A 12,715-nucleotide genomic window follows, 5' to 3' on the forward strand; every position below is an offset into this window, starting at 1 on the left:
AGCAAGCTGTCATGTGGCTTTTACTGAGGAGTGGCTTCCATCTGGCCACTCTACCATAAAGGCCTGATTGGTGGAGTGCTGCAGAGATGGTTGTCCTTCTGGAAGGTTCTCCCATCTCCACAGTGGTCCTCTGTAGCTCAGCTGGTAGAGCACGGCGCTTGTAACGCCAAGGTAGTGGGTTCGATCCCCGGGACCACCCATACACAAAAAAAAAAAATGTATGCACGCATGACTGTAAGTCGCTTTGGATTTTTTTTTTAACTCTGGAGCTCTGTCAGACTGACCATTGGGTTGTTGGTCACCTCCCTGACCAAGGCCCTTCTCCCCCGATTGCTCAGATTGACCGGGCGGCCAGCTCAAGGAAGAGTCTTGGTGGTTCCAAACTTCTTCCATTTAAGAATGATGGAGGCCACTGTGTTCTTGGGGACCTTCAATGCTACAGAATTTTTTTGGTACCATTCCCCAGATCTGTGCCTTGACACAATCCTGTCTCGGAGCTCTACGGACAATTCATTTGACCTCATGGCTTGGTATTTGCTCTGACATGCACTGTCAACTATGGGACCTTATATAGACAGGTGTGTGCTTTTCCAAATCATGTCCAATCAATTAAATGTATCACAGGTGGACTGCAATGAAATTGTAGAAACATCTCAAGGATGATCAATGGAAACAGGATGCACCTGAGCTCAATTTCGAGTCTCATAGCAAAGGGTCTGAAAATGTATGTAAATAAGGTATTTCTGTTGTTTATTTTGTAATACCTTAGCAACATTTCTAAAAACCTGTTTTTGCTTTGTCATTATGGGGTATTGTGTGTAGATTGATTAGGAAATAACATAATTTAATCCATTTTAGAATAAGGCTGCAACGTAACAAAATGTGGAAAAAGTCAAGGGGTCTGAATACTTTCCGAATGCACTGTACATGGCAGAGGCTCAATCAATTGTCTTGACTACTTTTTTATGTCATTTTCGCTGGCACCAAAAGTTAAAAGAGTGTTGATAGGGAACAGAATGTGGTCGGACCATCAAATAATTGGTATACACATTACTCTTACAGAATTTCCGCTAGGGCGAGGATATTGAAAATGTAATCAAAACCTACTGGATGACAACTTGTTTTTAACCACGACAGAAGAATATAACTGGCTTTTTCCTACATAATATACAGTACCAGTCAAAGGTTTGGACACACCTACTCATTCAAGGGTATTTCTTTATGTTTACTATTTTTTACATTGTAGAATAATAGTGAAGACATCAAAACTATGAAATAACACATATGGAATCATGTAGCAACCAAAAAAGTGTTAAACAAATCAAAATATATTTTATATTTGAGATTCTTCAAATAGCCACCCTTTTCCTTGAAACAGCTTTGCACATTCTTGGCATTCTCTCAACCAGCTTCATGAGGTAGTCACCTGGAATGCATTTCAATTAACAGGTGTGCCTTGTTAAAAGTTAATTTGTGGAATTTCTTTCCTTCTTAATGCATTTGAGCCAATCAGTTGGGTTGTGACAAGGGAGGGGTGGTATACAGAAGATAGCCCTCTAATGTGTAAAAGACCAAGTCTGTATTATGGCAAGAACAGCTCAAATAAGCAAAGAGAAACGACAGCCATTATTACTTTAAGACATGAAGGTTAGTCAATATGGAAAATGTCAAGAAGTGCAGTAGCAAAAACCATCAAGCGCTATGATGAAACTGGCTCGCATGAGGACCGCCACAGGAATGGAAGACCCAGAGTTACCTCTGCTGCAGAGTATAAGTTAATTAGAGTTACCAGCCTCAGAAATTGCAGGCCAAATAAATTCTTCAGAGAGTTCAAGTCACAGACACATCTCAACATCAACTGTTCAGAGGAGACTGTGTAAATCAGGCCTTCATGGTTAAATTACTGCAAAGAAACCACTACTAAAGGACACCAATAATAAGAAGAGACCTGCTTGGTCCAAGAAACATGAGCAATGGACATTAGACCGGTGGAAATGTGTCCTTTGGTCTGGAGTCCAATTTGGAGATTTTTGGTTCCAACCGCCGTGAGACGCGGTGTGGGTGAACGGATAATATAATAATAATAATATAATAATATAATATAATAATATAATATAATAATATATAATATGCCATTTAGCAGACGCTTTTATCCAAAGCGACTTACAGTCATGCGTGCATAAATTTTTTTGTGTATGGGTGGTCCCGGGGATCGAACCCACTACCTTAGCGTTACAAGCGCCGTGCTCTACCAGCTGATCTACGCATGTGTAGTTCCCACCGTAAAGCATGGAGGAGGAGGTGTTATGGTGTGGGGGTGCTTTGCTGGTGACACTGTCTGTGATTTATTTAGAATTCAAGGCACACTTAACCATTATGGCTACCACATCATTCTGCAGCGATACGCCATCCCATCTGGTTTGGGCTTAGTGGGACTATCATTTGTTTTTCAACAGGACAATAACCCAACACACCTCCAGGCTGTGTAAGGGCTTTTTTACCAAGAAGGAGAGTGATGGAAGTCTGCATCAGATGACCTGGCCTCCACAATCCCCCGACCTCAACCCAATTGAGATGGTTTGGGATGAGTCGACGGCAGGGTGAAGGAAAAGCAGCCAACAAGTGCTCAGCATATGTGGGAACTCCTTCAAGACTGTTGGAAGAGCATTCCAGGTGAAGCTGCTTGAGGGAATGCCAAGAGTGTGTAAAGCTGTCATCAAGGCAAAGGGTGGCTATTTGAAGAATATCAAATATGAAATATATTTTGATTTGTTTAACACTTTTTTGGTTACTACATTAATCCATATGTGTTATTTCATAGTTTTGATGTCTTCACTATTATTCTGCAATGTAGAAAATAGTAAAAAGAAAGAAAAACTGTTTAATGAGTAGGTGTGTCCAAACTTTTGACTGGTACTGTATATATATTCATTTGTATGCAGATGATACAGTGTTGTATTCCATTGCTCCATCGGTTGACCAAGCCTTTTCGAATTTGTAATCAGATTTTCTAGAACTGCAGAGTTCACTATTGGATCTAAAGTTAATGCTAAATGCAAACAAAGCAAAATGTATGCTTTTTTTCTAGGTCCCATAACCCAGATTTAAATTGATTGTAATGATTAGAACGGTACACAAATTGAGTGAGTTCCTTCCTTCAAATATCTTATTATCTGGCTTGATGACAAACTGTCATTTCAAAAACATGTCACTGAGCTGATGAAAAAGTTTAAGTTCAAGGTTGATTTCTTTTACAAAAACAATGCATGACTGACTTTTGTTAATAAGAGGGAAATCATCAAGGCCACTTTTATGTCTATTTTAGATTATCGGGATATTATCTGTACTTAAACCACTAGATGCTGTTTTCCATTGTGCCCTCAGGTTTGTTACTGGTGATGGTTATAGAACTCACCATTTGTGTTTTGTATGAAAACGTGGGTTGGTCCTCTTTGTATGGAAGGAGAGAGCAGCATTCTCTTGTGTTTATTTACAAAGCACTCATATAGAAACTTCCTATGTATCAATCATCATTAATTCAATTTAGACTTACAAATTACCAAACACGGTCACAGGCTTGGATAACACCGGAGTTGGGTAAATCTTTATGTGGAACAACTCAGAGATGTCTGAAATTAGATGTCAGCACAATAACTGTTTGTCGGGAGCTTCATGAAATGGGTTTCCATGGCTGAGCAGCCGCACACAAGCCTAAGATCACCATGTGCATTGCCAAGCGTCGGCTGGAGTGGTGTAAAGCTTGCCGTCATTGGACTCTGGAGCAGTGGAAACGCGTTCTCTGGAGTGATTAATATTGGTCTGGGGCTGTTTTTCATGGTTCGGGCTAGGCCCCTTAGTTCCAGTGAAGGCAAATCTTAACGCTACAGCATGCAATGACATTCTAGACGATTGTGCTTCCAACTTTGTGGCAACAGTTTGGGGAAGGCCCTTTCCTGTTACAGCATGACAACGCCCTCCTGCACAAAGTGAGGTCCATACAGAAATGGTTTGTCGAGATCGGTGTGGAAGAACTTGACTGGCCTGCACAGAGCCCTGATCTCCACAGAGCCCTGACCTCAACCCCATCAAACACCTTTGGAATGAATAGGAACACCGACTGCGAGCCAGGACTAATCGCCCAACACAGTGCCCGACCTCACTAATGCTCTTGTGGCTGAATGGAAGCAAGTCCCCGCAGCAATGTTCCAACATCTAGTGGAAAGGCTTCCCAGATGAGTGGAGGCTGTTATTGCAGCAAAGGGGGGACCAAATCCATATTAATACCCATGATTTAGGAATGAGATGTTCGACAAGCAGGTGTCCACATACTTTGGGCATGTAGTGTATGTTTGATGTAATTTATGCAGGGATCATCTGAAAAAGAGACCGTAGTCTCACTGACTTCCCTGTCAAAAAAAAGGTTTAATAATAATAATGTTTTGCCAATGCAACCATAGGCCTACAGCATGATGGAATTACTGGACTTATGGGCATCTGTCATCTGAAGCAGAGATTAGCTAAACTCACACATTGTTTACATGTTGAGGTATATGTTCTTAATTGAAAATGATACCAGTAGAGGCAAGCCATATACCTGATTTTGTACATGCCTTTTAAGTGCTGACATATAAAGTTGTTTAGTGCAAATCCAACCCTTGTAATTTAGGTACTGTATGAATATAAGGAGATGACAATTAGGCTACAGTAGATGAGCATTACAAGTAACATTTGGAGGTTCATTTTATTTTATTCATTTTAGCTATGTTGCTTGCAAAATGATTGCAGTTATTCCCATAGATCGACAGTACATGGTTGCTCTATGTATCACAGACCCTGGATAAGCTAGCGACTGGACTAACACGGCTAACCTTTTAGGTAAATAATATGCTGTTTTTATAAAAATGTTGTTGACTTTATAATCGTGAGAGAATTGAATTACACTGAACCAAAATATAAACGCAACATGCAGCAATTTCAAAGATTTTACTGAGTTACAATTCATATAAGGAAATCAGTCAATTGAAATAAATGTATTAGTCCCTAATCTACAGATTTCACAAGACTGGGAATACAGATATGCATCTGTTTGTCACATATACCTTTAAAAAAAGGGAGGCGTGGATCAGAAAACCAGTCAGTATCTGGTAAGAAGTTGCTGGATATTGGCGGGAACTGGAACACGCTGTCGTACACGTCGATCCAGAGCATCCCAAACATGTGCAATGGGTGACATGTCTGGTGAGTATGCAGGCCATGGATGAACTGGGACATTTTTAGCTTCCAGGAATTATGTACAGATCCTTGCGACATGGGGCCTTGCATTATCATGATGAAACATGAGGTGATGGTGGTGGATGAATGGCATGACAATGGGCTTTAGGATCTCGTCACGGTATCTCTGTGCATTCAAATTGCCATTGACAAAATACAATTGTGTTCGTTGTCCGTAGCTTATACCTGCCCATACCATAACCCCACCGCCACCATGTGGCACTCTATTCAAAATGTTGACTTCAACAAACCGCTCGCCCACACGATGCCAACAGGGATTAATCTGTGAAGAGCACACTTCTCCAGTGTGCCAGTGGCCATCAAAGGTGAGCATTTGCCACCTAAAGTCGGTTATGACACCGAACTGTAGTTTTTTTAATAATTCTTTATTTCACCTTTACTTAACCAGGTAGGCCAGTTGAGAACAAGTTCTCATTTATAACTGCGACCTGGCCAAGATAAAGCAAAGCAGTGCGATTAAAAACAACAACAACACAGAGTTACACATGGGATAAACAAAAACATACAGTCAATAACACAATAGAAAATTTATATACAGTGTGTGCAAATGTAGTAAGTTATGGAGGTAAGGCAATAAATAGGCCATACAATTTAGTATTAACACTGGAGTAATAGATGTGCAGAAGATGATGTGCAAATAGAGATACTGGGGTGCAAATGGGCAAAATAAATAACAATATGGGGATGAGGTAGTTGGGTGGGCTAATTACAGATGGGCTGTGTACAGGTGCAGTGATCGGTAAGCTGTCTGACAACTGATGCATAAAGTTAGTGAGGGAGATAAGAGTCTCCAGCTTCAGAGATTTTTGCAGTTCGTTCCAGTCATTGGCAGCAGAGAACTGGAAGGAATGGCGGCCAAAGGAGGTGTTGGCTTTGGGGATGACCAGTGAGATATACCTGCTGGAGCGCATACTAAGGGTGGGTGTTGCTATGGTGACCAATGACCTAAGATAAGGCGGGGATTTGCCTAGCAGTGATTTATAGATGACCTGGAGCCAGTGAGTTTGGCGACGAATATGTAGTGAGGGCCAGTCAACGAGAGCGTACAGGTCACAATGGTGGGTAGTATATGGGGCTTTGGTGACGAAACGGATGGCACTGTGATAGGCTACATCCAATTTGCTGAGTAGAGTGTTGGAGGCTATTTTGTAAATGACATCGCCGAAGTCAAGGATCGGTAGGATAGTCCGTTTTACGAGGGCATGTTAGGCAGCATGAGTGAAGGAGGCTTTGTTGCGAAATAGGAAGCAGATTCTAGATTTAACTTTGGATTGGAGATGCTTAATGTGAGTCTGGAAGGAGAGTTTACGGTCTAACCAGACAATTAGGTATTTGTAGTTGTCCACATATTCTAAGTCAGTCCCGCCGAGAGTAGTGATTCTAGTCGGACAGGCGGGTGCAAGCAGCGTTCGATTGAAGAGCATGCATTTAGTTTTACTACCGTTTAAGAGCAGTTGGTGGCTACAGAAGGAGTGTTGTATGGCATTGAAGCTCGTTTGGAGGTTTGTTAACACAGTGTCCAATGAAGGGCCAGATGTATACAAAATGGTGTCATCTGCGTAGAGGTGGATCTAAGAGTCACCAGCAGCAAGAGCGACATCATTGATATACACAGAGAATAGAGTCGGCCCGAGAATTGAACCCTGTGGCACCCCCATAGAGTCTGCCAGAGGTCCAGACAACAGGCCCTCTGATTTGACACATTGAACTCTATCTGAGAAGTAGTTGGTGAACCAGGTGAGGCAGTCATTTGAGAAACCAAGGCTATTTAGTCTGCCAATAAGAATGCGGTGATTGACAGAGTTGAAAGCCTTGGCCAGGTCGATGAAGACGGCTGCACAATACTGTCTTTTATCGATCGCGGTTATAATACACTGCTCAAAAAAATAAAGGGAACACTAAAATAACACATCCTAGATCTGAATGAATGAAATAATCTTATTAAATACTTTTTTCTTTACATAGTTGAATGTGCTGACAACAAAATCACACAAAACTTATCAATGGAAATCAAATTTATCAACCCATGGAGGTCTGGATTTGGAGTCACCCTCAAAATTAAAGTGGAAAACCACACTACAGGCTGATCCAACTTTGATGTAATGTCCTTAAAACAAGTCAAAATGAGGATCAGTAGTGTGTGTGGCCTCCACATGCCTGTATGACCTCCCTACAACACCTGGGCATGCTCCTGATGAGGTGGCGGATGGTCTCCTGAGGGATCTCCTCCCAGACTTGGACTAAAGCATCCGCCAACTCCTGGACAGTAATAATAATAATAATAAGCCATTTAGCAGACGCTTTTATCCAAAGCGACTTACAGTCATGTGTGCATACATTTTTTTGTGTATGGGTGGTCCCGGGGATCGAACCCACTACCTTGGCGTTATAAGCGCCGTGCTCTACCAGCTGAGCTACAGAGGACCACAGTCTGTGGTGCAACGTGGCGTTGGTGGATGGAGCGAGACATGATGTCCCAGATGTGCTCAATTGGATTCAGGTCTGGGGAACGGGCGGGCCAGTCCATAGTTTCAATGCCTTCCTCTTGCAGGAACTGCTGACACACTCCAGCCACATGAGGTCTAGCATTGTCTTGCATTAGGAGGAACCCAGGGCCAACCGCACCAGCATATGGTCTCACAAGGGGTCTGAGGATCTCAACTCGGTACCTAATGGCAGTCAGGCTACCTCTGGCGAGCACATGGAGGGCTGTGCGGCCCCCCAAAGAAATGCCACCCCACACCATGACTGACCCACCGCCAAACCGGTCATGCTGGAGGATGTTGCAGGCAGCAGAACGTTCTCCACGGCATCTCCAGACTCTGTCACGTCTGTCACATGTGCTCAGTGTGAACCTGCTTTCATCTGTGAAGAGCACAGGGCGCCAGTGGCGAATTTGCCAATCTTGGTGTTCTCTGGCAAATGCCAAACATCCTGCACGGTGTTGGGCTGTAAGCACAACCCCCACCTGTGGACGTCGGGCCCTCATACCACCCTCATGGAGTCTGTTTCTGACCGTTTGAGCAGACACATGCACATTTGTGGCCTGCTGGAGGTCATTTTGCAGGGCTCTGGCAGTGCTCGTCCTGCGCCTCCTTGCACAAAGGCAGAGGTAGCAGTCCTGCTGCTGGGTTGTTGCCCTCCTACGGCCTCCTCCACGTCTCCTGATGTATTGGCCTGTCTCCTGGTAGCGCCTCCATGCTCTGGACACTACGCTGACAGACACAGCAAACCTTCTTGCCACAGCTTGCATTGATGTGCCATCCTGGATGAGCTGCACTACCTGAGCCACTTGTGTGGGTTGTAGACTCCATCTCATGCTATCACTAGAGTGAAATCACCGCCAGCATTCAAAAGTGACCAAAACATCAGCCAGGAAGCATAGGAACTGAGAAGTGGTCTGTGGTCACCACCTGCAGAACCACTCCTTTATTGGGGGTGTCTTGCTAATTGCCTATAATTTCCACCTGTTGTCTATTCCATTTGCACAACAGCATGTGAAATTTATTGTCAATCAGTGTTGCTTCCTAAGTGGACAGTTTGATTTCACAGAAGTGTGATTGACTTGGAGTTACATTGTGTTGTTTAAGTGTTCCCTTTATTTTTTTGAGCAGTGTATATTTTAGGACCTTGAGCGTGGTTGATGTGCACCCATGACCAGCCCGGAAACCAGATTGCATAGCGGAGAAGGTACGGTGGGATTCGAAATGGTCGGTGATCTGTTTGTTAACTTGGCTTTCAAATACTTTCGAAAGGCAGGGCAGGATGGATATAGGTCTGTAACAGTTTGGATCTAGAGTATCATCGCCTTTGAAGAGGGGGATGACCGCGGCAGCTTTCCAATCTCTGGGGATCTCAGATGATACGAAAGAGAGGTTGAACAGGCTAGTAATAGGGGTTGCTACAATTTCGGCTGGATAGTATGATAGTGCTCTGCAGGCTATCTCTACAGTATTGCAACTCCGCCCCCTTTGGCAGTTATATCTAGACGGAAAAATGTGTAGTTGGGGATGGAAATTTCAGAGTTTTTAGTGGCCTTCCTAAGCCAGTATTCAGACACTGCTAGAACATCAAGGTTGGTGGAGTGTGCTAACGCAGTGAATAACTCAAACTTAGGGAGGCTTCTGACGTTAACATGTAAGGAACCAAGGCTTTTACGGTTACAGAAGTCAACAAATGATAGCGCCTGGGGAGTAGGAGTGATACTGGGGGCTACAGGGCCTGGGTTAACCTCTACATCACCAGAGGAACAGAGGAGGAGTAGAATAAGGATATGGCGAAAGGCTTTAAGAACTGGTCTTCTAGTGCGTTGGGTACAGAGAATAAAAGGGGCAGATTTCCGGGCGTTGTAGAATAGATTCAAGGCATTATGTACAGACAAGGATATGGAAGGATATGAGTACAGTGGAGGTAAACCTAAGCGTTGGGTAACGATGAAAGAGATAACATCACTGGAGGCACCGATTGAGCCTTTTCTCCGCGTGTATGGGGGGTGGGACAAAGGAGCTATCTGAGGCAGGTTGAGCATGACTGGGGGCTCTACAGTGAAATTGTATAATAAGAACTAACCGAAACAGCAATAGGCAAGGCTTATTGACATGGGAGAGAGGCATAAAGCAATCACAGGTGTATTCGAGAGAGCTAAGACAACAACTGGTAATGGCGACGAAAGTTTGGGCTGAGGCTAAACAGATAAACAGGATGGGGTACCGTGTAAAGGAACGGTCCAGCAGGCATCAGCTGTGTAGCTGAGTGGTCATAAGGTCCAGTGAACAGCAATAGGTGAGTCCAGGAATGTAAAAAAATGTGTGCCCAAAATTTGAGAGAAATAAGCTTTTTGTGCGTATGGAACATTTCTGGGATCTTTTTATTTCAGCTCATGAAACATGGGACCAACACATTAAATGTTGTGTTTATATTTGAGTTCAGTATAGCTTGTAGCTAGCTAGTTAGTTATACCTAGGTATCTTACAAGGTTAGCTGACATTTCTCAAAACAAATCTCATTGTGGATAGCTACTTGTCCCTCATGCTAGCCTTAACAGCCAAATATCACTCCAGAAAAAGTATTGATAGTTATTTATGTATATTTATTTTACCTTTATTTAACTAGGCAAGTCAGTTAAGAACAAATTCTTATTTACAATGACGGCCTGATATGGCCAGCATTGTAGACCCCTCTTGCTGCAGCTTTAGCTCATCTCAAAATGTTTTGTCATCAGTGCTTATTTTGTTTAAATGTTTTGCTCCTATAACACTAATCTGGTGAGCACCTTTGGAGCTCCACCCAAGCAAGGCGTTTGATTGGTTTGACGTGTTGCAAGGCATCACTGATTTACACCGGTTTCTGACCAATGATGCACAGTACCAGTCAGAAGTGTGGACACACCTACTCATTAAAGGGTTTTCTTTATTTTTACTATTTTCTATATTGTAGAATAATAGTGAAGACATCAAAACTATGAAATAACACATATGGAATCATGTAGTAACCACAAAAGTGTTAAACAAATCAAAATATATTTTGTATTTGAGATTCTTCAAATAGCCACCCTTTGCCTTGATGATGGCTTTGCACACTCTTGGCATTCTCTACCAGCTTCACCTGGAATGCTTTTCCAACAGTCTTGAAGGAGTTCCCACATATGCTGAGCACTTGTTGGCTCCTTTTCCTTCACTTTGCCGTCCGACCCATCCCAAACCATCTCAATTGGGTTGAGGTCAGGGGATTGTGGAGGCCAGGTCATCTGATGCAGAACTCCATCACTCTCCTTCTTGGTAAAATAACCCTTACACAGCCTGGAGGTGTGTTGGGTCATTGTCCTGATGGAAAACAAATGATAGTCCCACTAAGCCCAAACCAGATGGGATGGCGTAACTCTACAGAATGCTGTGGTAGCCATGCTGGTTAAGTGTTCCTTGAATTCTAAATAAATCACAGTGTCACAAGAATTTTGTTATCTCAATGGTTGAAATTAACTACTTCTTAAATCTTTGAATAATTCCCAAAAGGTTGTAAATCTCTTAGTTTGAATAAATTAAACAAAGACCCAATTCTGCAATGGTCAGCATGTTTATTCAAGAGAGCGCTCTGCAACAAAATGGTCGTACAATCTTTTTATACAGACACGTCAGAGGAAAAATCCCACCCCGCTTTAGGCGGGCTGTATTTTTCCACCGTACACATCTTGTAAGCTCACACCTGAGTTTAGCTCATGTGATTTTCCTCTGCTCTCCTGACCATCAGGTCACACACACACACACACACACACACACACACACACACACATACACACACATGTTCTTATCATAGTCTACTCCTTGCTCGGGTAGGCTGCATGTTTTAGTTATCGCCGTCCTCACAATATCCTGCAAACCTTTTTTCACTCCCCTTTCCCTGTGTGTTTTGGGAACCAGTCTCCTGTTATTGGTTTCAATCGTTTTGCACTTCTGCTTGCCTAATTACAAGACACAAATACTCTGTTGCTGGGCAAATATGCATCTTATATAAACATATTTGATTAACTCTCTAAGCTCTAGTCTACTAATTAGTCATACATTATTAGTTTAACTGAGGGTGTGACATTTTAGTAATATCTTACTCACACATTTCTTTATCACCAGGAAAGCACCCCCACACCAAAATACCTCCTCCTCCGTGCTTTATGGTGGGAACCTCACATGCGGACATGGCAGTTGGAACCAAAAATCTCTAATTTGGACTCCAGACCAAAGGACACATTTCCACCGGTCTAATGTCCATTGCTCGTGTTTTTGGCCCAAGCAGGTCTCTTCTTCTTATTGGTGTCCTTTAGTAGTGGTTCCTTTGCAGCAATTTGACCATGAAAGCCTGATTCACACAGTCCCCTATGAATAATTGTTCTTGAGATGTGTCTGTGACTTGAAGTCTGTGAAGCATTTATTTGGGCTGCAATTTCTGAGGCTGGTAACTCTAATGAACTTATCCTCTGCAGCAGAGGTAACTCTGGGTCTTCCATTCCTGTAGCAGTCCTCATGAGAACAAATTTCATCATAGCGCTTGATAGTTTTTGTGATTGCACTTGAGATTTTCCATATTGACTGACCTTCATGTCTTAAAGTAATGATGGACTGTCGTTTCTCTTTGCTTATTTGAGCTGTTCTTGCTATAATATGGACTTGGTCTCTTACCAAATAGGGCTATCTTCTGTATACCCTCCTACCTTGTCACAACACAACTGATTGGCTCAAACGCATTAAGAAGGAAAGAAATTCCACAAATTAACTTTTAAGAAGGCACACCTGTGAATTGAAATGCATTCCAGTTGACTACCTTGTCACGAACCGGCTCAAAGTTCGTAACAAAAAGGGAGACACCGTGGAAAAAAGGAATACAAAAATATATATTTATTAACTAAAGTAGCTAAGTATAATTAACAATGGTG

Source organism: Coregonus lavaretus (assembly GCF_964263955.1).
Source record: "Coregonus lavaretus genome assembly, chromosome: 22".
Classification (NCBI taxonomy): Eukaryota; Metazoa; Chordata; class Actinopteri; order Salmoniformes; family Salmonidae; genus Coregonus; species Coregonus lavaretus.